The sequence below is a fragment of the Trichomycterus rosablanca genome, chromosome 17 (assembly GCF_030014385.1).
Source record: "Trichomycterus rosablanca isolate fTriRos1 chromosome 17, fTriRos1.hap1, whole genome shotgun sequence".
NCBI classification, from domain to species: domain Eukaryota; kingdom Metazoa; phylum Chordata; class Actinopteri; order Siluriformes; family Trichomycteridae; genus Trichomycterus; species Trichomycterus rosablanca.
Window position 1 is genome coordinate 18,091,888 of NC_086004.1, and position 24,290 is coordinate 18,116,177.

General features: G+C 39.7%; 27 non-coding genes across 27 annotated transcripts; 26 read left to right on the forward strand and 1 right to left on the reverse strand.

Moving 5' to 3' along the window:
* The first annotated feature begins 313 nt into the window (after positions 1-313).
* trnar-ucg (transfer RNA arginine (anticodon UCG)) lies at positions 314-386 on the forward strand. The gene has a single exon. It is a non-coding gene; the product is annotated as a tRNA-Arg (tRNA).
* Positions 387-1,505: 1,119 nt separating this feature from the next.
* Positions 1,506-1,578, forward strand: trnar-ucg (transfer RNA arginine (anticodon UCG)). Its single transcript has one exon. It is a non-coding gene; the product is annotated as a tRNA-Arg (tRNA).
* Positions 1,579-4,744: 3,166 nt separating this feature from the next.
* On the forward strand, positions 4,745-4,817 carry trnar-ucg (transfer RNA arginine (anticodon UCG)). Its single transcript has one exon. It is a non-coding gene; the product is annotated as a tRNA-Arg (tRNA).
* A 1,127-nt stretch (positions 4,818-5,944) lies between these two features.
* On the forward strand, positions 5,945-6,017 carry trnar-ucg (transfer RNA arginine (anticodon UCG)). The gene has a single exon. It is a non-coding gene; the product is annotated as a tRNA-Arg (tRNA).
* A 475-nt stretch (positions 6,018-6,492) lies between these two features.
* On the forward strand, positions 6,493-6,565 carry trnaq-uug (transfer RNA glutamine (anticodon UUG)). Its single transcript has one exon. It is a non-coding gene; the product is annotated as a tRNA-Gln (tRNA).
* Positions 6,566-7,262: 697 nt separating this feature from the next.
* On the forward strand, positions 7,263-7,335 carry trnar-ucg (transfer RNA arginine (anticodon UCG)). Its single transcript has one exon. It is a non-coding gene; the product is annotated as a tRNA-Arg (tRNA).
* A 1,387-nt stretch (positions 7,336-8,722) lies between these two features.
* trnar-ucg (transfer RNA arginine (anticodon UCG)) lies at positions 8,723-8,795 on the forward strand. The gene has a single exon. It is a non-coding gene; the product is annotated as a tRNA-Arg (tRNA).
* An 826-nt stretch (positions 8,796-9,621) lies between these two features.
* trnar-ucg (transfer RNA arginine (anticodon UCG)) lies at positions 9,622-9,694 on the forward strand. Its single transcript has one exon. It is a non-coding gene; the product is annotated as a tRNA-Arg (tRNA).
* An 826-nt stretch (positions 9,695-10,520) lies between these two features.
* trnar-ucg (transfer RNA arginine (anticodon UCG)) lies at positions 10,521-10,593 on the forward strand. Its single transcript has one exon. It is a non-coding gene; the product is annotated as a tRNA-Arg (tRNA).
* Positions 10,594-11,300: 707 nt separating this feature from the next.
* On the reverse strand, positions 11,301-11,373 carry trnar-ccg (transfer RNA arginine (anticodon CCG)). Its single transcript has one exon. It is a non-coding gene; the product is annotated as a tRNA-Arg (tRNA).
* Positions 11,374-12,598: 1,225 nt separating this feature from the next.
* Positions 12,599-12,671, forward strand: trnar-ucg (transfer RNA arginine (anticodon UCG)). Its single transcript has one exon. It is a non-coding gene; the product is annotated as a tRNA-Arg (tRNA).
* Positions 12,672-12,905: 234 nt separating this feature from the next.
* Positions 12,906-12,978, forward strand: trnar-ucg (transfer RNA arginine (anticodon UCG)). The gene has a single exon. It is a non-coding gene; the product is annotated as a tRNA-Arg (tRNA).
* Positions 12,979-13,209: 231 nt separating this feature from the next.
* trnar-ucg (transfer RNA arginine (anticodon UCG)) lies at positions 13,210-13,282 on the forward strand. The gene has a single exon. It is a non-coding gene; the product is annotated as a tRNA-Arg (tRNA).
* A 431-nt stretch (positions 13,283-13,713) lies between these two features.
* Positions 13,714-13,786, forward strand: trnar-ucg (transfer RNA arginine (anticodon UCG)). The gene has a single exon. It is a non-coding gene; the product is annotated as a tRNA-Arg (tRNA).
* Positions 13,787-15,307: 1,521 nt separating this feature from the next.
* On the forward strand, positions 15,308-15,380 carry trnar-ucg (transfer RNA arginine (anticodon UCG)). The gene has a single exon. It is a non-coding gene; the product is annotated as a tRNA-Arg (tRNA).
* A 578-nt stretch (positions 15,381-15,958) lies between these two features.
* trnar-ucg (transfer RNA arginine (anticodon UCG)) lies at positions 15,959-16,031 on the forward strand. Its single transcript has one exon. It is a non-coding gene; the product is annotated as a tRNA-Arg (tRNA).
* Positions 16,032-16,445: 414 nt separating this feature from the next.
* trnar-ucg (transfer RNA arginine (anticodon UCG)) lies at positions 16,446-16,518 on the forward strand. The gene has a single exon. It is a non-coding gene; the product is annotated as a tRNA-Arg (tRNA).
* A 1,765-nt stretch (positions 16,519-18,283) lies between these two features.
* On the forward strand, positions 18,284-18,356 carry trnar-ucg (transfer RNA arginine (anticodon UCG)). The gene has a single exon. It is a non-coding gene; the product is annotated as a tRNA-Arg (tRNA).
* Positions 18,357-18,508: 152 nt separating this feature from the next.
* Positions 18,509-18,581, forward strand: trnar-ucg (transfer RNA arginine (anticodon UCG)). Its single transcript has one exon. It is a non-coding gene; the product is annotated as a tRNA-Arg (tRNA).
* A 992-nt stretch (positions 18,582-19,573) lies between these two features.
* Positions 19,574-19,646, forward strand: trnar-ucg (transfer RNA arginine (anticodon UCG)). The gene has a single exon. It is a non-coding gene; the product is annotated as a tRNA-Arg (tRNA).
* A 235-nt stretch (positions 19,647-19,881) lies between these two features.
* trnar-ucg (transfer RNA arginine (anticodon UCG)) lies at positions 19,882-19,954 on the forward strand. Its single transcript has one exon. It is a non-coding gene; the product is annotated as a tRNA-Arg (tRNA).
* A 152-nt stretch (positions 19,955-20,106) lies between these two features.
* trnar-ucg (transfer RNA arginine (anticodon UCG)) lies at positions 20,107-20,179 on the forward strand. The gene has a single exon. It is a non-coding gene; the product is annotated as a tRNA-Arg (tRNA).
* Positions 20,180-22,017: 1,838 nt separating this feature from the next.
* Positions 22,018-22,090, forward strand: trnar-ucg (transfer RNA arginine (anticodon UCG)). Its single transcript has one exon. It is a non-coding gene; the product is annotated as a tRNA-Arg (tRNA).
* A 234-nt stretch (positions 22,091-22,324) lies between these two features.
* trnar-ucg (transfer RNA arginine (anticodon UCG)) lies at positions 22,325-22,397 on the forward strand. Its single transcript has one exon. It is a non-coding gene; the product is annotated as a tRNA-Arg (tRNA).
* Positions 22,398-23,099: 702 nt separating this feature from the next.
* On the forward strand, positions 23,100-23,172 carry trnar-ucg (transfer RNA arginine (anticodon UCG)). The gene has a single exon. It is a non-coding gene; the product is annotated as a tRNA-Arg (tRNA).
* A 231-nt stretch (positions 23,173-23,403) lies between these two features.
* On the forward strand, positions 23,404-23,476 carry trnar-ucg (transfer RNA arginine (anticodon UCG)). Its single transcript has one exon. It is a non-coding gene; the product is annotated as a tRNA-Arg (tRNA).
* Positions 23,477-24,174: 698 nt separating this feature from the next.
* On the forward strand, positions 24,175-24,247 carry trnar-ucg (transfer RNA arginine (anticodon UCG)). The gene has a single exon. It is a non-coding gene; the product is annotated as a tRNA-Arg (tRNA).
* The last annotated feature ends 43 nt before the right edge of the window (positions 24,248-24,290 follow it).

Consider the following 24,290-nt stretch of genomic DNA (forward strand, 5'->3'; position numbering starts at 1 on the left):
ATTCAGTGATTCAGGATTCGTTTCACCTACGTCATTGAGCCAGTGATGTAATGGATAATGTTTCTGACTGTGGGTCAGGAGAGCCTAGGTTAATGTCCTGACTAGCTTGTAGAACTGTTTAAGATTTATTACATTGATATACTAAGCAAAGCCTGAGTTTTAAATGTCTAATCATTTAAAATGCAATACAAACATGTTCATACAACCACATTAAACAGCCTTCAACGTCTATACTGTGCCTTTACTAATACATTAGGATAAAACACAGACAATAAAATTACATTTTACCACCAACCAATGTGCAAACCCATGAGGCCTCGTGGCCTAATGGATAAGGCGTCTGACTTCGAATCAGAAGATTGCAGGTTCAAGTTCTGCCGGGGTTAAGCTACTAAACAGATCAAAGGTTATGAGAATTTTCAAGACTTTAGTAGGTTAAGATCATGTGGCTTTCAATGTTGTGGGGCCAATGGGCAAGGTGTTTAACATTTGGTCAGTAGATTGTAGGTTTGGCTCCTGGTTAGCTTGCAAAGCTCTTTAAATTTATTACAACATTATACTATGCAAAACTTGACTTGTGTCATCATGTATTCTTTTGGTGCACTGGATAATGTATCTGCCAGTTTGAAGATCTTGTTCTTGTACTAATACATTAGTATAAAACATTCAGATAAAATGTTTTTTTCCATGCCTTAGGAATAAGTTATTCCGAGACTTGTTCCATGCCATGTCAAAGACCCTCCAACTTTTTATCCCGTGCTCTTCTTCTCCAGTCTTTAAAATCCTTGAGACCTTATAGTACAAATTATCCAGCCATGTACAGATCCAATATACTCACAAGTGCTCAAAACATTATTGGTCACAGTAGACACACAAACATGAAACAACACAAAAATGGCATAAGCAGAGGCCTTGTGGCCTAATGGATAAGGCGTCTGACTTCGGATCAGAAAATGGCAGGTTCTAGTCCTGCCAGGGACGTGGTTTTGAATTCTGCCTATGTTTGACGAATAAAAAAACAAGCTATATATATTAAAGATTCTAAGACTTATAAAATTTGTTTAGAAAAGATCCTTTACAATGTATGAAGAAAAATGAGCATTAACTTGAGCTACTATTACATAAAATCAACCTACCACTGATTATTTCCCCTAAATAATATACAACGATTTCTGGCATTCCAACAAAAAAAACAAAAAACAAGGACTTGTGTCCTAATGAATAAGGCGTCTGACTTCGGATCAGAAGATTGCAGATTCGAGTCCTGCTGGGGTCATGATTTCAATTCTGCTCAGGTTTGATGAGTAAAAAACAAGTAAACAAGCTAAACATATTAAAGATTCTAAGACTTGTAAAACTTGGTTAGAAAAGATCCTTTACAATGTATGAAGAAAAATGAGCTGCTATTAAATAAAATCAATCTACCCCTCAAATAATGTACATCAATAGATTCCCGGCAATTTTTCAGTCAGTTGCAGTCAATTCACAAGTTGTGACTGCGCTGAGGCCTTGTGGCCTAATGGATAAGGCGTCTGACTTCGGATCAGAAGGTTGTAGGTTCGAGTCCTGCCAGGGTCGTGTCTTTAAACTCCACCCATGTTTGATTTGAAGTGAAGAAACTGAATTTATCAAGGGTTATGAGACTTTCAAGACTTGGTTAGGATCCTAGGATGATTAAGATCTTTTCCTATGTATGAAGAAAAATAAGCAGTAACTTACACTCCCATTGAATAAAATCAACCTACCACCGATTATTCCCTTCAAATAATATGCGTCAGTGGATTCCTGGCAAAAAAATTAATTGGCCACAATCAACACAAACAGTCAAATTTTAAGAAATTTTTCCTTAATCATAGACTTCAGCTGCTTAGCAGTCCATGGTCGAAACTGTCTGAGATTCCTCTTCATGATACACCGTTCATTTTTAATAGCAGACAGATCGTAACGGTTATGCACACACACTATTGGAGCATGGAGCATTGGAGCTCAAAACATTATTAGCCACAATTAATCCACTAACATGCAAACAACACAAAAAAAAGGTCCTTTACAATGTATGAACAAAAATAAGTATTAACTTGAGCTACTATTACATAAAATCAACCTACCACTGATTATTCCCCTCAAATAATATACAATAATGGAGTTCAATCACTGCAAAAAAAAAAAGAAACAACCTGAGGCCTTGTGGCCTAACGGATAAGGTGTCTGACTTTGGATCAGAGGAATGAATGCAGGTTGAAGTCTTGCCAGGGTTGTGTCTTTAAACTCCACCCATGTTTAAAGTGAAGAAACTGAACATATCAAGGGTTATGAGACTTTCAAGAGTTGGTTAGATTAAGATCCTTTTCCTATGTATGAAGAAAAATAAGCAGTAACTTACACTCCCATTGAATAAAATCAATCTACCACCGATTATTCCCTTCAAATAATATGCATCAATGGATTCCTGGCAAAAAAAATTAATTGGCCACAATCAACACACAAACATACAAAAAAACACAAATGAACACACAGCCCATGGCCTAGTGGATAAGGTGTCTGACTTCGGATCAGTAGATTGCAGGTTTGAGTCCTGCTGAGGTTGTGGTTTTGAATTCTGCCCATGTTTGACAAGTAAAAAACAAGTGAACAAGCTGAACATAATAAAGTTTCTGAGACCACAGATTATTCCTTTCAAATAATATACATTTGTTGATGGATTTCCAACATTCCTAGACAAAAAAACAACAACGCAAAACACAAAAAATGGCAGCCTCGTGGCCTAATGGATAAGGCATCTGACTTCGGATCAGAAGATTGCATGTTTGAGTCCTGCCAGGGTTTGATTTAGAATTTTGCCCATGTTTGACTTAAGTGAGGAAGCTAAAGAATGTTTGCTTCAAGTGAAAACAAAAAAGTTGAACATATCACAGATTCTGAGCCTTACAAGACCTGGTTAGATGTATCAGTATCAGTTGTTTGGTTATTAAATAGCGTACACAATATGGCCTTGTTTTTGTCTGTTTTTCATTTATTTATGCAATTTAATAATTTGAGTTATTTGATTAGATGTGTATTGATTGTGTTAACAAAATAAATATATAAGTTAAATATTCTACTGTTTTTTTTATTTATTAATAATTTTGGCGAAGGGTGCCCTTTTTTTTGGCTTGAGCACCTGCCCCCAAAAATGTCTGTGTATGTGCCTGACTACCTGTAATGACATTCCTGAGGGAAGTGTACGGTCATCTGTGCATGAGAATAAGCTGAGATTTTATGGGCTATGCCGAAGGACAGAAGTTCAAAATACTAAAATACACTGATCAGCCATAACATTACAACCACCTCCTTGTTTCCATTTTATCAGCTTCACTTATCACTTTGTAGTGCTACAATTACTGACTGTAGTCCATCTGTTTCTCTACGTACTTTTTTCAGCCTGCTTTCACCCTGTTCTTCAATGGTAAGGACCCTCACAGGACCACCACAGAGTAGGTATTATTTAGGTGGTGGATGATTCTCAGCACTGCAGTGACAATGACATGGTGGTGGTGTGTTAGTGTGTGTTGTGCTGGTATGAGTGGATCAGACACAGCAGTGCTGCTGGAGTTTTTAAATACCGTGTCCACTTACTGTCCACTCTATTAGACACTCCTACCTAGTTGGTCCCCCTTGTAGATGTAAAGTCAGAGACAATCGCTCATCTAGTGCTGCTGTTTGAGTCGGTCATCTTCTAGACCTTCATCAGTGGTCACAGGACGCTGCCTACGGGGCGCTGTTGGCTGGATATATTTTTGGTTGGTGGACTATTCTCAGTCCAGCAGTGACAGTAAGGTGTTTAAAAACTCCACCAGTACTGCTGTGTCTGATCTACTCATACCAGCACAACACACACTAACACACCACCACTATGTCAGTGTCACTGCAGTGCTGAGAATGATCCACCACCTAAATAATACCTGCTCTGTAGTGGTCCTGGGAGAGTCCTGACCATTGAAGAACAGCATGAAAGGGGGCTAACAAAGCATGCAGAGAAACAGATGGACTACAGTCAGTAATTGTAGTACTGCAAAGTGCTTCTATATGGTAAGTGGGGCAGATGAAATGGACAGTGAGTGTAGAAACAAGGAGGTGAATTTAATGTTATGGCTGATCGGTGTATGGCCACATCTGAATAGTTAAAGAACAGAATTACTCATGTGAAGTGATTTGTCAAAGAAAAAACGGTGTAAATTATCCAGCCATGCACAGATCCAATACACTTTTTAACTTCATGTGACTGAGACCTCGTGGTCTAATGGATAAGGCGTCTGACTTCAGATCAGAACATTGCTGGTTTGAGTCCTGCAGGTGTTGCAACTGTGAATTCTGTTTGTTATGAATGAGAAAAATGAAAAGAACATAGCAGTGAGGGGATCCAACAGTTTTGAGGTTGGGTGAAAAACAAGCATTCAGTGATTCAGGATTCGTTTCACCTACGTCATTGAGCCAGTGATGTAATGGATAATGTTTCTGACTGTGGGTCAGAAGAGCCTAGGTTAATGTCCTGACTAGCTTGTAGAACTGTTTAAGATTTATTACATTGATATACTAAGCAAAGCCTGAGTTTTAAATGTCTAATCATTTAAAATGCAATACAAACATGTTCATACAACCACATTAAACAGCCTTCAACGTCTATACTGTGCCTTTACTAATACATTAGGATAAAACACAGACAATAAAATTACATTCTACCACCAACCAATGTACAAACCCATGAGGCCTCGTGGCCTAATGGATAAGGCGTCTGACTTCGAATCAGAAGATTGCAGGTTTGAGTCCTGCCGGGGTTAAGCTACTAAACAGATCAAAGGTTATGAGAACTTTCAAGACTCTAGTAGGTTAAGATCATGTAGCTTTCAATGTTAATGGGCAAGGTTAATGTTTAACATTTGGTCAGTAGATTGTAGGTTTGGCTCCTGGTTAGCTTGCAAAGCTCTTTAAATTTATTACAACATTATACTATGGAAAACTTGACTTGTGTCATCATGTATTCTTTTGGTGCACTGGATAATGTATCTGCCAGTTTGAAGATCTTGTTCTTGTACTAATACATTAGTATAAAACATTCAGATAAAAAAATTGTTTTTTTTCCATGCCTTAGGAATAAGTTATTCCGAGACTTGTTCCATGCCATGTCATAGACCCTCCAACTTTTTATCCCGTGCTCTTCTTCTCCAGTCTTTAAAATCCTTGAGACCTTATAGTACAAATTATCCAGCCATGTACAGATCCAATAGACTCACAAGTGCTCAAAACATTATTGGTCACAGTAGACACACAAACATGAAACAACACAAAAATGGCACAAGCAGAGGCCTTGGGCCTAATGGATAGAGTGTCTGACTTCGGATCAGAAGATGGCAGGTTCTAGTCCTGCCAGGGACGTGGTTTTGAATTCTGCCTATGTATGTTTGACGAATAAAAAAACAAGCTATATATATTAAAGATTCTAAGACTTATAAAATTTGTTTAGAAAAGATCCTTTACAATGTATGAAGAAAAATGAGCATTAACTTGAGCTACTATTACATAAAATCAACCTACCACTGATTATTTCCCCTAAATAATATACAACGATTTCTGGCATTCCAACAAAAAAAAACAAAAGACAAGGCCTTGTGTCCTAATGAATAAGGCGTCTGATTTCGGATCAGAAGATTGCAGATTCGAGTCCTGCCGGGGTCATGATTTCAATTCTGCTCATGTTTGATGAGTAAAAAACAAGTAAACATATTAAAGATTCTAAGACTTGTAAAACTTGGTTAGAAAAGATCCTTTACAATGTATGAAGAAAAATGAGCTACTATTAAATAAAATCAATCTACCACTGATTATTCCCCTCAAATAATATACATCAATAGATTCCCGGCAATTTTTCAGTCAGTTGCAGTCAATTCACAAGTTGTGACTGTGCTGAAGCCTTGTGGCCTAATGGATAAGGCGTCTGACTTCGGATCAGAAGGTTGCAGGTTCGAGTCCTGCCAGGGTTGTGTCTTTAAACTCCACCCATGTTTGATTTGAAGTGAAGAAACTGAATATATCAAGGGTTATGAGACTTTCAAGACTTGGTTAGGATCCTAGGATGATTAAGATCCTTTCCTATGTATGAAGAAAAATAAGCAGTAACTTACACTCCCATTGAATAAAATCAACCTACCACCGATTATTCCCTTCAAATAATATGCGTCAGTGGATTCCTGGCAAAAAAATTAATTGGCCACAATCAACACAAACAGTCAAATTTTAAGAAATTTTTCCTTAATCATACACTTCAGCTGCTTAGCAGTCCATGGTCGAAACTGTCTGAGATTCCTCTTCATGATACACCGTTCATTTTTAATAGCAGACAGATCGTAACGGTTATGCACACACACTATTGGAGCATTGGAGCATTGGAGCTCAAAACATTATTAGCCACAATTAATCCACTAACATGCAAACAACACAAAAAAGGCACAATGCAGGGGCCTCGTGGCCTAATGGATAAGGTGTCTGACTTTGGATCAGAAGATTGCAGGTTTGAATCCTGCTGGGGTCATGATTTTGAATTCTGCTCATGTTTGACAAGTAAAAATCAATCTGAACATATGAAAGATTCTGAGACTTAAAAAACTTGGTTAGAAAAGATCATTTACAATGTATGAAGAAAATGATTAACTGGAGCTACTATTAAATAAAATCAACCTACCACTGATTATTCCCATCAAATAATATATTTCCGACATTCCTATTCTTGTTTTGCATAGATAAAATTCTTGTTATGAAATAAATGCTTTTTTTTTTGGTAGATGCCCTTTACATTTATTCAAGTTTTAGATTTGTTGGGAAAAAGCTATGTGGAAGGAAACAATATAAACACATAATGCTTGAAAAGATCATTAACTTTTTAAGTTACTAAATTGTAAATAAGATGCTACAGAAGGTTAGTAAGTCCATGTTAGCCTGAGTACTTAGTAAAGAGGTGGGTCTTTAATTGTCTTTTAAAGATGGTGAGAGACTCAGATGTACAAACAGGGGAGGTTCGTTACACCACTTGGGTGCTAGTACAGAAATTAGCCTTGGTGTCTTCCTCAAGTTCTGGGTGGAGGATCAACATGAGCAAAACTAGTGACTCAAAGGTTGCATGGTACAGACTGGAAAGCCAGCTGTAAAAAGAACACAGCAGTGGGGTGATGTAACAGTGTTTTGGTTGGTTAAAAGCCTATGAGTCAATTCACAAGCTGTGAACAAACAGGGGCCTTGTGGCCTAATGGATAAGGCGTCTGACTTCGGATCAGAAGATTGCAGGTTCGAGTCCTGCCAGGGTCGTGTCTTTAAACTCCACCCATGTTTCATTTGAAGTGAAGAAACTGAATATATCAAGGGTTTTAATTTAGAATTTTACCCATGATTGACTTGAGTGAGGAAGCTAAAGAATGTGTGCCTCAAGTAAAAACAAAAAAGTTGAACATATCACAGATTCTGAGCCTTACAAGAGCTGGTTAGATAGATTTGCCTAACTTGGGCAGTGTCTTGTGGGAAATGTGGTCTTTTTAGGACTACAGGGTGTCGCTCTATGCTTCCTCTTGCCTTGTCTTTTAAAGATGGTGAGAGACTCAGATGTACAAACAGGGGAAGTTCATTCCACCACTTGGGTGCTAGTACAGAAATGAGACTTGGTGCCTGTCTTCCTCAAGTTCTGGGTGGAGGATCAACATGAGCAAAACTAGTGGCCTAAAGGTTGCATGGTACAGACTGGGAAGCCAGTAAAAAGAACGCAGCAGAGGGGTGATGTGGCAGTGTTTCGGTTGGTTATAAACCAGGATACGATGAGTCAATTCACGAGCTGTGAATGGACTGAGGCCTTGTGGCAATAATAGCTCAGTGGTTAATGTACTGGACTATTCATTGTAGGGCAACACGGTGGCCCAGTGGGTAGCACTGTTGCCTCACAGCGCAAAGGTCCTGGGTCCGATTCCCAGATGGAGTGGTCTGGGACCTTTCTGTGTGGAGTTTGCATGTTCTCCCCATGTCTGCATGGGTTTCCACCAGGTGCTCCAGTTTCCTTCCACAAAAGCATGCAAAGATCCAATAGACTCACAAGTGCTCAAGACGTTATTAGCCACATCCACAAAGTTGAATCAGTTCATCTGGACACAAGTTTGTTGTAGAGATACGTTTCGTCACTCAATCCGAATGACTTCTTCGAATCCGACTTCTTCGGATTGAGTGACAAAACGTATCTCTACAACAAACTTGTGTCCAGATAAACTGATTCAACTTTGTGGATTTGTGTACCTGGATTATTGAGCATGCATCAACAGGTTATTAGCCACAATTAACACGCAAACAGGCAATCAACACCTGTTGAAGAAGAGTGCACAGCACAGGGGCCTCGTGGCCTAATGGGTAAGGCGTCTGAGTTCGGATCCGAAGATTGCAGGTTCGAGGTGGGTCTTTAATTGTCTTTTAAAGATGGTGAGAGACTCAGATGTACAAACAGGGGAAGTTCATTCCACCACTTAGGTGCTCGTACAGAAATGAGCCTTGGTGTCTTCCTCAAGTTCTGGGTGGAGGATCAACATGAGCAAAACTAGTGACTCAAAGGTCGCATGTTACAGACTGGAAAGCCATGAAAGAGAACGCAGCAGAGGGGTGATGTGGCAGTGTTTCGGTTAGTTAAAGGCCAGGATACGATGAGCTGCTGATGATCAGAGGCCTTGTGGCCTAATGGATAAGGCGTCTGACTTCGGATCAGAAGATTGCAGGTTCGAGTCCTGCCAGGGTCGTGATTTTGAATTCTGCCCATGTTTGACAAGTAAAAAACAAGTGAACAAGATGAACATAATAAAGTTTCTGAGAACACTGATTATTTCTCTCAAATAATATACACACATTGATAGATTTCCAACATTCCTAGACAAAAAAACAAAACAAAGCAAAACACAAAAAATGGTGGCCTAGTGGATAAGGTGTTTGATTTTGGATCAGAAGATTGCATGTTCGAGTCCTGCCGGGGTTGTGATTTAGAATTTTGTCCATGTTTGACTTGATTGAGGAAGCTAAAGAATGTTTGCCTCAAGTGAAAACAAAAAAGTTGAACATATCACAGATTCTGAGCCTTACAAGACCTGGTTAGATAAAGATCCTTTCCAATGTATGAGGAAAAATAAGCATTAACTTAAGCTACCGAATATTTCCCTTAAATATTATGCAATGATGGATTTACTACATTGACCCACAATCACACTGATATAGTGCTGAGTCCAGGTGTCGTGAATTTTGCCTAACTTGTGCAGTGTCTTGTGGGAAATGTGGTCTTTTTAGGACTACAGGGTGTCGCTCTATGCTTCCTCTTGCCTTGTCTTTTAAAGATGGTGAGAGACTCAGATGTACAAACAGGGGAAGTTCATTCCACCACTTGGGTGCTAGTACAGAAATGAGCCTTGGTGTCTTCCTCAAGTTCTGGGTGGAGGATCAACATGAGCAAAACTAGTGACTCAAAGGTCGCATGTTACAGACTGGAAAGCCATGAAAGAGAACGCAGCAGAGGGGTGATGTGGCAGTGTTTCAGTTAGTTAAAGGCCAGGATACGATGAGCTGCTGCTGATCAGAGACCTTGTGGCCTAATGGATAAGGCGTCTGACTTCGGATCAGAAGATTGCAGGTTCGAGTCCTGCCAGGGTCGTGATTTTGAATTCTGCCCATGTTTGACAAGTAAAAAACAAGTGAACAAGATGAACATAATAAAGTTTCTGAGAACACTGATTATTTCTCTCAAATAATATACACACATTGATAGATTTCCAACATTCCTAGACAAAAAAACAAAACAAAGCAAAACACAAAAAATGGTGGCCTAGTGGATAAGGTGTTTGATTTTGGATCAGAAGATTGCATGTTCGAGTCCTGCCGGGGTTGTGATTTAGAATTTTGTCCATGTTTGACTTGATTGAGGAAGCTAAAGAATGTTTGCCTCAAGTGAAAACAAAAAAGTTGAACATATCACAGATTCTGAGCCTTACAAGACCTGGTTAGATAAAGATCCTTTCCAATGTATGAGGAAAAATAAGCATTAACTTAAGCTACCGAATATTTCCCTTAAATATTATGCAATGATGGATTTACTACATTGACCCACAATCACACTGATATAGTGCTGAGTCCAGGTGTCGTGAATTTTGCCTAACTTGTGCAGTGTCTTGTGGGAAATGTGGTCTTTTTAGGACTACAGGGTGTCACTCTATGGTTCCTGTTGCCTTGTCTTTTAAAGATGGTGAGAGACTCAGATGTACAAACAGGGGAAGTTCATTCCACCACTTGGGTGCTAGTACAGAAATGAGCCTTGGTGTCTTCCTCAAGTTCTGGGTGGAGGATCAACATGAGCAAAACTAGTGACTCAAAGGTCGCATGTTACAGACTGGAAAGCCATGAAAGAGAACGCAGCAGTGGGGTGATGTGGCAGTGTTTCGGTTAGTTAAAGGCCAGGATACGATGAGCTGCTGATGATCAGAGGCCTTGTGGCCTAATGGATAAGGCGTCTGACTTCGGATCAGAAGATTGCAGGTTCGAGTCCTGCCAGGGTCGTGATTTTGAATTCTGCCCATGTTTGACAAGTAAAAAACAAGTGAACAAGATGAACATAATAAAGTTTCTGAGAACACTGATTATTTCTCTTAAATAATATACACACATTGATGGATTTCCAACATTCCTAGACAAAAAAACAAAACAAAGCAAAACACAAAAAATGGTGGCCTAATGGATAAGGTGTTTGATTTTGGATCAGAAGATTGCATGTTCGAGTCCTGCCGGGGTTGTGATGTAGAATTTTGTCCATGTTTGACTTGATTGAGGAAGCTAAAGAATGTTTGCCTCAAGTGAAAACAAAAAAGTTGAACATATCACAGATTCTGAGCCTTTCAAGACCTGGTTAGATAAAGATCCTTTCCAATGTATGAGGAAAAATAAGCATTAACTTAAGCTACCGAATATTTCCCTTAAATATTATGCAATGATGGATTTACTACATTGACCCACAATCACACTGATATAGTCCTGTGTCCAGGTGTCGTGAATTTTGCCTAACTTGGGCAGTGTCTTGTGGGAAATGTGGTCTTTTTAGGACTACAGGGTGTCACTCTATGGTTCCTGTTGCCTTGTCTTTTAAAGATGGTGAGAGACTCAGATGTACAAACAGGGGAAGTTAATTCCACCACTTGGGTGCTAGTACAGAAATGAGTCTTGGTGCCTGTCTTCCTCAAGTTCTCAAACATGGGTGGAGTTTAAAGACACAACCCTGGCAGGACTCGAACCTGCAATCTTCTGATCCGGAGTCAAACACCTTATCCATTAGACCACAAGGCCTCAGTTCACTCTCAACCAAAACACTGTCACATCACCCCACTGCTGCACTCTCTTTACTGGCTTTCCAGTCTGTACCATGCAACCTATGAGCCACTATGAGAAAAAATAGTGGCTCATAGGTTGCATGGTACAGACTGGAAAGCCAGTAAAGAGAGTGCAGCAGCTAAAAATTGTCAACTGTGTAACTGTAATCACCAAGATCAGGGCTCAAAGCAGTACAGAGCATGAAAGTTCAGTGTTCTGCTAAATGAACTATGCTCATGGTTGATTGATGGACAAGGGCCAGTGAAAGCTCAGTGGTTAAGGTACTGGACTAGTAAACAGAAGGTTGCCGGTTCAAACCCCGCCACCACCAAGTTGCCACTGTTGGGTCCCTTAGCAAGGCCCTTAACCCTCAATTGCTCATTGTGTAAGTCGCTTTGGATAAAAGCGTCTGGAAAATGTAAATGGACAACATGGAATGAGTTTAACTCCAGTTTGCACACCTGAACAGTTCTAATATTTCAACAGACACTAATCGATTCACAAAGGGGAGAATTATTATTGGTGTAATGTACCCTTGTACCCTCCAACAACACTGATCGTAATCTTGGGGTAATTATCATTTTACTTTTAGATGTTTTTTTTAACCCTCCTGTTATGTTCATTTCTCAGGAACAGCAATGATGTTCCCCCGGGTCAGTTTGACCCATAACATAACAGGAGGGTTAAGAAAGCGAAATCTTTCTGCTTGACTTGTTTACTTAACACGTTTCACACACACAGCAGCTAACTTAGTGTCTTAGTCTCAGAATGACAAAGACTCAGCACTACATTGATCCACAATCACACTGATATAGTGCTCAGTCCAGGTGTCATGAATTTTGTCTAACTAGGGCAGTGTCTCATGGGAAATGTATGCCTCCTGTTGCCTGTGGACGCAATGGAAGGTGATCACCCTGTTACAATAATAACTCAATGGTTAATGTACTGGACTACTCATTGTAGGGCAGCACAGTGTTGCCTCACAGCACAATGGTCCTGGGTCTGATTCCCAGATGGAGTGGTCTGGGACCTTTCAGTGTGGAGTTTGCATGTTCTTCCCATGTCTGCATGGGTTTCCTCCAGGTGCTCCAGTTTCCTTCCACAAAAACATGCACAGATCCAATAGACTCACAAGTGCTCAAAGCATTAGTAGCCAAAATGAACACACAAACATGCAAACAAAAGATAAAAAAAATGCAGGGGCCTCGTGGCCTAATGGATAAGGTGTCTGACTTCGGATCAGAAGATTGCAGGTTCGAGTCCTGCCGAGGTCGTGCTTTTGAATTCTGCCCATGTTTGACGAGTGAAAAAACAAGTGAAGAAGCTAAACATATCAAAGATGCGAAGGCTTTCAAGACTTGGAAAAGATCATTTACAATAAATGAAGAAAAATGAGCATTAACTTGAGCTACTATAAATAAAATAAACCTACCACTGATTGTTCCCCTCAAATAATATACAACAATGGATTTCCGACATTGCAAAACACAAAAACCAAGGCAAACTGAGGCCTTGTGGCCTAATGGATAAGGCGTCTGACTTCGGATCAGAAGATTGTAGGTTCGAGTCCTGCCAGGGTCGTGTCTTTAAACTCCACCCATGTTTAATTTAAAGTGAAGAAACTGAATATATCAAGGGTTATGAGACTTTCAAGACTTGGTTAGGATCCTAGGATGATTAAGATCCTTTCCAATGTATGAAGAAAAATTAGCAGTAACTTAAACTACAATTGAATAACATTATGCGTCACTGTAGTTATTGCGAAAAAAATTAATTAGCCACAATCAACACACAAATAAACACACAACTCAGGGCCTTGTGGCCTAATGGATAAGGTGTCTGACTTCGGATCAGGAGATTACAGGTTCGAGTCCTGCCGGGGTCGTGTCTTTAAATTCCACCCATGTTTGATTTGAAGTGAAGAAACTGAATATATCAAGGGTTATGAGACTTTCAAGACTTGGTTAGGCTCCTAGGATGATTAAGATCCTTTCCAATGTATAAAGAAGATTAGGCAGTAACAAACTACCATTGAATAATAATATAATAATAAGGGCAGTTTTGGCCTAGTGGTTAAGGTACTAGACCAGTAATTAGAAGGTTGCGGTTTCAAACCCCACCACTGCCAGGTTGCAACTGTTGGGCCCTTGAGCAAGGCCCTTAACTCTCAATTGCTTAGATTGTATACTGTCACAACTGTAAGTCGCTTTGGGTAAAAGCGTCTGCTAAAATGCCGTGAATGTAATATTCATCACTGTATTCCTGGCAAAAAATTGAATTGGCCACAATCAACACACAAATAAACACACAACCCAGGGCCTTGTGGCCTAATGGATAAGGTGTCTGACTTCGAATCGGAAGATTGCAGGTTCGAGTCCTACCAGGGTCGTGCTTTTGAACTCTGCTCATGTTTGACTTGAGTGAAAAAAACAAGTGAAGATTGTGAGACTTACAAGATCCTTTCCAATGTATAAAGAAAAGTAAGCACTGACTTAAGCCACCAAATAATATGCAGTGATGGATTTATGGGATTCTTCGACAGTATTTCTGAGGATACTAATTGTTTCAGCTTTGCAAGTCAAATTTTTTCATATTCTTCCTTAATCATAGACATCAACGGTCCATGGTCGCCACTGTCTAAGTTTCCTCTTCATGATACACCATTCATTTTTAATAGTAGACAGGTCGTGACTGCAAGCAGGCCGGTTAAGCACACACACTCTGTGAAGATACATTGTTGGAGCATGTGCAGAAGTAGGCACAGTCATGCAGAAAAAAACATGGACAAAGAAAACCTCAACTTAGTGGTACTATACGTCTTTGTAAAATCACAAGCAGAATCTTTTCCTTGAAGGAATTATGAATTATATCTGACCATCCAAACTCATTTACTTTCAACATACTGTAAAGTGACATTTGTTTCCAACTCTGACAACAATAGCCTTATGCGTATGTGCACCAGTTTAGGACCCAAGTACAGCTAAAAATTGTCAACTGTGTAACTGTAATCACCAAGATCAGGGATCAAAGCAGTACAGAGCATGAAAGTTCAGTGTTCTGCTAACTGAACTATGCTCATGGTTTATTGATGGACAACATGGAATGAGTTTAACTCCAGTTTGCACACCTGAGCAGTTCTAATATTTCAACAGACACTAATCGGTTCACAAAGGGGAGAATTATTATTGGTGATTATTATTAGTGAAGGTGATCAGCCCCTTGTACCCTCCAACAACACTGATCGTAATCTTGGGGTAATTATCATTTTACTTTTAGATGTTTTGTTTAACCCTCCTGTTATGTTCATTTCTCAGGAACAGCAATGATGTTCCCGGGTCAGTTTGACCCATAACATAACAGGAGGGTTAAGAAAGCGAAATCTTTCTGCTTGACTTGTTTACTTAACACGTTTCACACACACAGCAGCTAACTTAGTGTCTTAGTCTCAGAATGACAAAGACTCAGCACTACATTGATCCACAATCACACTGATATAGTTCTCAGTCCAGGTGTCATGAATTTTGTCTAACTAGGGCAGTGTCTCATGGGAAATGTAATCTTTTTAGGACTTCAGTGTGTCACTCTATGCCTCCTGTTGCCTGTGGACGCAATGGAAGGCGATCACCCTGTTAAAATAATAACTCAATGGTTAATGTACTGGACTACTCATTGTAGGGCAGCACAGTGTTGCCTCACAGCACAATGGTCCTGGGTCTGATTCCCAGATGCAGTGGTCTGGGACCTTTCAGTGTGGAGTTTGCATGTTCTTCCCATGTCTGCATGGGTTTCCTCCAGGTGCTCCAGTTTCCTTTCACAAAAACATGCACAGATCCAATAGACTCACAAGTGCTCAAAGCATTATTAGCCAAAATTAACACACAAAAACGCAAACAAAAGAAAAAAATGCAGGGGCCTTGTGGCCTAATGGATAAGGCGTCTGACTTCGGATCAGAAGATTGCATGTTCGAGTCCTGCCGGGGTTGTGATGTAGAATTTTGTCCATGTTTGACTTGATTGAGGAAGTTAAATAATGTTTGCCTCAAGTGAAAACAAAAAGTGAAGAAGCTGAACATATCACAGATTCTGAGCCTTACAAGACCTGGTTAGATAAAGATCCCTTCCAATGTATGAGGAAAAATAAGCATTAACTTAAGCTACCAAATATTTCCCTTAAATATTATGCAATGATGGATTTACTACATTGACCCACAATCACACTGATATAGTGCTGAGTCCAGGTGTCGTGAATTTTGCCTAACTTGGGCAGTGTCTTGTGGGAAATGTGGTCTTTTTGGGACTACAGGGTGTCACTCTATGCTTCCTGTTGCCTTGTCTTTTAAAGATGGTGAGAGACTCAGATGTACAAACAGGGGAAGTTCATTCCACCACTTGGGTGCTAGTACAGAAATGAGACTTGGTGCCTGTCTTCCTCAAGTTCTGGATGGAGGATCAACATGAGAAAAAATAGTGGCTCATAGGTTGCATGGTACAGACTGGAAAGCCAGTAAAGAGAGTGCAGCAGTGGGGTGATGTGACAGTGTTTTGGTTGAGTGTGAACTGAGGCCTTGTGGCCTAATGGATAAGGCGTCTGACTTCGGATCAGAAGATTGCAGGTTCGAGTCCTGCCAGGGTCGTGTCTTTAAACTCCACCCATGTTTCATTTTAAGTGAAGAAACTGAATTTATCAAGGGTTATGAGACTTTCAAGACTTGGTTAGGCTCCTAGGATGATTAAGATCCTTTCCAATGTATAAAGAAAATTAGGCAGTAACTTAAACTACCATTGAATAATAATAAGGGTGGTTTTGGCCAAGTAGTTAAGGTAATAGACCAGTAATTAGAAGGTTGCCGTTTCAAACCCCACCGCTGCCAGGTTGCCACTGTTGGGCCTTTGAGTAAGGCCCTTAACCCTCAATTGCTTAGATTGTATACTGTCACAACTGTAAGTCGCTTTAGGTAAGAGCATCTGCTAAAATGCCGTGAATGTAATATTCATCACTGTATTCCAGGCAAAAAAATTAATTGGCCACAAATAAACACACAACCCAGGGCCTTGTGGCCTAATGGATAAGGCGTCTGACTTCGAATCAGAAGATTGAAGGTTCGAGTCCTACCAGGGTCGTGCTTTTGAACTCTGCTCATGTTTGACTTGAGTGAAAAAAACAAGTGAAGATTGTGAGACTTACAAGATCCTTTCCAATGTATAAAGAAAAGTAAGCACTGACTTAAGCCACCAAATAATATGCAGTGATGGATTTATGGGATTCTTCGACAGTATTTCTGAGGATACTAATTGTTTCAGCTTTGCAAGTCAAATTTTTTCATATTCTTCCTTAATCATAGACATCAACGGTCCATGGTCGCCACTGTCTAAGTTTCCTCTTCATGATACACCATTCATTTTTAATAGTAGACAGGTCGTGACTGCAAGCAGGCCGGTTAAGCACACACACTCTGTGAAGATACATTGTTGGAGCATGTGCAGAAGTAGGCACAGTCATGCAGAAAAAAACATGGACAAAGAAAACGTCAACTTAGTGGTACTATACGTCTTTGTAAAATCACAAGCAGAATCTTTTCCTTGAAGGAATTATGAATTATATCTGACCATCCAAACTCATTTACTTTCAACATACTGTAAAGTGACATTTGTTTCCAACTCTGACAACAATAGCCTTATGCGTATGTGCACCAGTTTAGGACCCAAGTACAGCTAAAAATTGTCAACTGTGTAACTGTAATCACCAAGATCAGGGACCAAAGCAGTACAGAGCATGAAAGTTCAGTGTTCTGCTAACTGAACTATTCTCATGGTTGATTGATGGACAACATGGAATGAGTTTAACTCCAGTTTGCACACCTGAGCAGTTCTAATATTTCAACAGACACTAATCGGTTCACAAAGGGGAGAATTATTATTGGTGATTATTATTAGTGAAGGTGATCAGCCCCTTGTACCCTCCAACAACACTGATCGTAATCTTGGGGTAATTATCATTTTACTTTTAGATGTTTTGTTTAACCCTCCTGTTATGTTCATTTCTCAGGAACAGCAATGATGTTTCCGGGTCAGTTTGACCCATAACATAACAGGAGGGTTAAGAAAGTGAAATCTTTCTGCTTGACTTGTTTACTTAACACGTTTCACACACACAGCAGCTAACTTAGTGTCTTAGTCTCAGAATGACAAAGACTCAGCACTACATTGATCCACAATCACACTGATATAGTGCTCAGTCCAGGTGTCATGAATTTTGTCTAACTAGGGCAGTGTCTCATGGGAAATGTAATCTTTTTAGGACTTCAGTGTGTCACTCTATGCCTCCTGTTGCCTGTGGACGCAATGGAAGGCGATCACCCTGTTACAATAATAACTCAATGGTTAATGTACTGGACTACTCATTGTAGGGCAGCACAGTGTTGCCTCACAGCACAATGGTCCTGGGTCTGATTCCCAGATGGAGTGGTCTGGGACCTTTCAGTGTGGAGTTTGCATGTTCTTCCCATGTCTGCATGGGTTTCCTCCAGGTGCTCCAGTTTCCTTTCACAAAAACATGCACAGATCCAATAGACTCACAAGTGCTCAAAGCATTATTAGCCAAAATTAACACACAAAAATGCAAACAAAAGAAAAAAATGCAGGGGCCTTGTGGCCTAATGGATAAGGTGTCTGAAAAAAAACAAGTGAAGAAGCTAAACATATCAAAGATGCGGAGGCTTTCAAGACTTGAAAAAGATCATTTACAATAAATGAAGATGATGAGCAAAAAATAAGCATTAACTTGAGCTACTATAAATAAAATCAATCTACCACTGATTATTCCCCTCAAATAATATACAACAATGGATTTCCGACATTGCAAAACACAAAAACCAAGGTAAGCTGAGGCCTTGTGGCCTAACGGATAAGGCGTCTGACTTCGGATCAGAAGATTGCAGGTTCGAGTCCTGCCAGGGTCGTGTCTTTAAACTCCACCCATGTTTGATTTGAAGTGAAGAAACTGAGTATATCAGTAACTTACACTACAATTAAATAATATTATGCGTCACTGTGTTCCTTGCGAAAAAAATTAATTAGCCACAATCAACACACAAATAAACACACAACTCAGGGCCTCGTGGCCTAATGGATAAGGTGTCTGACTTCGGATCAGAAGATTGCAGGTTCAAGTCCTGCCGGGGTCGAGGTTTTGAATTCTGCCCATGTTTGACTTGAGTGAAAAAAACAAGTGAAGAGGCTAAACATATCAAAAATTCGGAGGCTTACAAGACTTGTAAAAGATCATTTACAATGTATGAAGAAAAATGAGCATTAACTTCAGCTACTATAAATAAAATAAACCTACCACTGATGTTTTGCATAGATAAATGCTTGAAAAGATCTTTAACTTTTTAAATTACTAAAATTTAAATAAGATGCTACAGAAGGTTAGTAAGTGCATGCTAGCCTGAGTGCTTAGTAAAGAGGTGGGTCTTTAATTGTCTTTTAAAGATGATGAGAGACTCAGATGTACAAACAGGGGAAGTTCATTCCACCACTTGGGTGCTAGTACAGAAATGAGCCTTGGTGTCTTCCTCAAGTTCTGGGTGGAGGATCAACATGAGCAAAACTAGTGACTAAAAGGTCGCATGGTACAGACTGGAAAGCCAGTAAGGACAACGCAGCAGAGAGGTGATGTGGCAGTGTTTCGGTTAGTTAAAAGCTGTTGACAAGCAGAGGCTTGTTGCCTGTCTTCCTCAAGTTCTGGATGGAGGATCAACATGAAAAAAAATAGTGGCTCATAGGTTGCATGGTACAGACTGGAAAGCCAGTAAAGAGAGTGCAGCAGTGGGGTGATGTGACAGTGTTTTGGTTGAGTGTGAACTGAGGCCTTGTGGCCTAATGGATAAGGATAAGACGTTTGACTTCGGATCAGAAGATTGCAGGTTCGAGTCCTGCCAGGGTCGTGTCTTTAAACTCCACCTATGTTTGATTTGAAGTGAAGAAACTGAGTATATCAAGGATTATGAGACTTTCAAGACTTGGTTAGGATCCTAGGATGATTAAGATCCTTTCCAATGTATAAAGAAAATTAGCAGTAACTTAAACTACAATTAAATAATATTATGCGTCACTGTATTTATTGCGAAAAAAATGAATTAGCCACAATCAACACACAAATAAACACACAACTCAGGGCCTTGTGGCCTAATGGATAAGGTGTCTGACTTCGGATCAGAAGATTGCAGGTTCGAGTCCTGCCGAGGTCGTGCTTTTGAATTCTGCCCATGTTTGACGAGTGAAAAAACAAGTGAAGAAGCTAAACATATCAAAGATGCGGAGGCTTTCAAGACTTGGAAAAGGATCATTTACAATAAATGAAGAAAAATGAGCATTAACTTGAGCTACTATAAATAAAATAAACCTACCACTGATTGTTCCCCTCAAATAATATACAACAATGGATTTCCGACATTGCAAAACACAAAAACCAAGGTAAGCTGAGGCCTTGTGGCCTAACGGATAAGGCGTCTGACTTCGGATCAGAAGATTGCAGGTTCGAGTCCTGCCAGGGTCGTGTCTTTAAACTCCACCCATGTTTGATTTGAAGTGAAGAAACTGAGTATATCAGTAACTTACACTACAATTAAATAATATTATGCGTCACTGTGTTCCTTGCGAAAAAAATTAATTAGCCACAATCAACACACAAATAAACACACAACTCAGGGCCTCGTGGCCTAATGGATAAGGTGTCTGACTTCGGATCAGAAGATTGCAGGTTCAAGTCCTGCCGGGGTCGAGGTTTTGAATTCTGCCCATGTTTGACTTGAGTGAAAAAAACAAGTGAAGAGGCTAAACATATCAAAAATTCGGAGGCTTACAAGACTTGTAAAAGATCATTTACAATGTATGAAGAAAAATGAGCATTAACTTCAGCTACTATAAATAAAATAAACCTACCACTGATGTTTTGCATAGATAAATGCTTGAAAAGATCTTTAACTTTTTAAATTACTAAAATTTAAATAAGATGCTACAGAAGGTTAGTAAGTGCATGCTAGCCTGAGTGCTTAGTAAAGAGGTGGGTCTTTAATTGTCTTTTAAAGATGGTGAGAGACTCAGATGTACAAACAGGGGAAGTTCATTCCACCACTTGGGTGCTAGTAAAGAAATGAGCCTTGGTGTCTTCCTCAAGTTCTGGGTGGAGGATCAACATGAGCAAAACTAGTGACTAAAAGGTCGCATGGTACAGACTGGAAAGCCAGTAAGGACAACGCAGCAGAGAGGTGATGTGGCAGTGTTTCGGTTAGTTAAAAGCTGTTGACAAGCAGAGGCCTTGTGGCCTTATGGATAAGGCGTCTGACTTCAGATCAGAAGGTTGCAGGTTCAAGTCCTGCCAGGGTCGTGGTTTTGAATTCTGCCCATGTTTGACAAGTAAAAAACAAGTGAACAAGATTTACATTTACATTTATATTTTCAGCCTTTTATCCAGAAGATTGCAGGTTCGAGTCCTGCCAGGGTCGTGGTTTTGAATTCTGCCCATGTTTGACAAGTAGTGAACAAGATGAACATAATAAAGTTTCTGAGAACACTGTTTATTCTTCTCAAATAATATACATACATTGATGGATTTCCAACATTCAAAAACAATGCAAAACACAAAAAAAGGCAGCCCAAGGCCTCGTTGTCTAATGGATAAGGCGTCTGACTTCGGATCAGAAGATTGCATGTTCGAGTCCTGCCGGGGTTGTGATGTAGAATTTTGTCCATGTTTGACTTGATTGAGGAAGCTAAATAATGTTTGCCTTAAGTGAAAACAAAAAGTGAAGAAGCTGAACATATCACAGATTCTGAGCCTTACAAGACCTGGTTAGATAAAGATCCCTTCCAATGTATGAGGAAAAATAAGCATTAACTTAAGCTACCAAATATTTCACTTAAATATTATGCAATGATGGATTTACTACATTGACCCACAATCACACTGATATAGTGCTGAGTCCAGGTGTCGTGAATTTTGCCTAACTTGGGCAGTGTCTTGTGGGAAATGTGGTCTTTTTGGGACTACAGGGTGTCACTCTATGCTTCCTGTTGCCTTGTCTTTTAAAGATGGTGAGAGACTCAGATGTACAAACAGGGGAAGTTCATTCCACCACTTGGGTGCTAGTACAGAAATGAGACTTGGTGCCTGTCTTCCTCAAGTTCTGGATGGAGGATCAACATGAAAAAAAATAGTGGCTCATAGGTTGCATGGTACAGACTGGAAAGCCAGTAAAGAGAGTGCAGCAGTGGGGTGATGTGACAGTGTTTTGGTTGAGTGTGAACTGAGGCCTTGTGGCCTAATGGATAAGGATAAGACGTTTGACTTCGGATCAGAAGATTGCAGGTTCGAGTCCTGCCAGGGTCGTGTCTTTAAACTCCACCTATGTTTGATTTGAAGTGAAGAAACTGAGTATATCAAGGATTATGAGACTTTCAAGACTTGGTTAGGATCCTAGGATGATTAAGATCCTTTCCAATGTATAAAGAAAATTAGCAGTAACTTAAACTACAATTAAATAATATTATGCGTCACTGTATTTATTGCGAAAAAAATGAATTAGCCACAATCAACACACAAATAAACACACAACTCAGGGCCTTGTGGCCTAATGGATAAGGTGTCTGACTTCGGATCAGAAGATTGCAGGTTCGAGTCCTGCCGAGGTCGTGCTTTTGAATTCTGCCCATGTTTGACGAGTGAAAAAACAAGTGAAGAAGCTAAACATATCAAAGATGCGAAGGCTTTCAAGACTTGGAAAAGATCATTTACAATAAATGAAGAAAAATGAGCATTAACTTGAGCTACTATAAATAAAATAAACCTACCACTGATTGTTCCCCTCAAATAATATACAACAATGGATTTCCGACATTGCAAAACACAAAAACCAAGGCAAACTGAGGCCTTGTGGCCTAACGGATAAGGCGTCTGACTTCGGATCAGAAGATTGTAGGTTCGAGTCCTGCCAGGGTCGTGTCTTTAAACGCCACCCATGTTTAATTTAAAGTGAAGAAACTGAATATATCAAGGGTTATGAGACTTTCAAGACTTGGTTAGGATCCTAGGATGATTAAGATCCTTTCCAATGTATGAAGAAAAATTAGCAGTAACTTAAACTACAATTGAATAATATTATGCGTCACTTTATTTCTTGCGAAAAAAATGAATTAGCCACAATCAACACACAAATAAACACACAACTCAGGGCCTCGTGGCCTAATGGATAAGGCGTCTGACTTCAGATAAGGAGATTGCAGGTTTGAGTCCTGCCAGAGTCGTGTCTTTAAACTCCACCCATGTTTGATTTGAGATGAAGAAACTGAATATATCAAGGCTTATGAGACTTTCAAGACTTGTTTAGGCTCCTAGGATGATTAAGATCCTTTCCAATGTATAAAGAAAATTAGGCAGTAACTTAAACCATTATTGAATAATAATAAGGGCGGTTTTGGCTTAGTGGTTAAGGTACTAGACCAGTAATTAGAAGGTTGCCATTTCAAACCCCACCGCTGCCAGGTTGCCACTGTTGGGCCCTTGAGCAAGGCCCTTAACCATCAAAATGAGCATTAACTTGAGCTACTATAAAGAAAATAAACCTACCACTGATTGTTCCCCTCAAATAGTATACAACAATGGATTTCCGACATTGCAAAACACAAAAACCAAGGTAAGCTGAGGCCTTGTGGCCTAACGGATAAGGCGTCTGACTTCGGATCAGAAGATTGCAGGTTCGAGTCCTGCCAGGGTCGTGTCTTTAAACTTCACCCATGTTTGAGTTGAAGTGAAGAAACTGAATATATCAAGGATTATGAGACTTTCAACACTTGGTTAAGATCCTAGGATGATTAAGATCCTTTCCAATGTATGAAGAAAAATTAGCAGTAACTTACACTACAATTAAATAATATTATGCGTCACTGTGTTCCTTGCGAAAAAAATGAATTAGCCACAATCAACACACAAATAAACACACAACTCAGGGCCTCGTGGCCTAATGGATAAGGCGTCTGACTTCGGACCAGAAGATTGCAGGTTCAAGTCCTGCCGGGGTCGTGCTTTTGAATTCTGCCCATGTTTGACTTGAGTGAAAAAAACAAGTGAAGAGGCTAAACATATCAAAAATTCGGAGGCTTACAAGACTTGGAAAAGATCATTTACAATGTATGAAGAAAAATTAGCATTAACTTCAGCTACTATAAATAAAATAAACCTACCACTGATTGTTCCCCTCAAATAATATACAACAATGGATTTCTGACATTCCTAACAAGACTTGAAAGAAAATTAGCATTAACTTGAGCTACTATTAAATAAAATCAACTTACCACTGATTATTCCCCTCAAATAATATACAACAATGGATTTCCAACATTCCTATTCATGTTTTGCATAGATAAATGCTTGAAAAGATTTTTAACTTTTTAAATTACTAAAACTTAAATAAGATGCTACAGAAGGTTAGTAAGTGCATGCTAGCCTGAGTGCTTAGTAAAGAGGTGGGTCTTTAATTGTCTTTTAAAGATGGTGAGAGACTCAGATGTACAAACAGGGGAAGTTCATTCCACCACTTGGGTGCGAGTACAGAAATGAGCCTTGGTGCCTGTCTTCCTCAAGTTCTGGGTGGAGGATCAACATGAGCAAAACTAGTGACTCAAAGGTCGCATGGTACAGACTGGAAAGCCAGTAAGGAGAACGCAGCAGAGAGGTGATGTGGCAGTGTTTCGGTTAGTTAAAAGCTGTTAACAAGCAGAGGCCTTGTGGCCTAATGGATAAGGCGTCTGACTTCGGATCAGAAGATTGCAGGTTCAAGTCCTGCCAGGGTCGAGGTTTTGAATTCTGCCCATGTTTGACAAGTAAAAAACAAGTG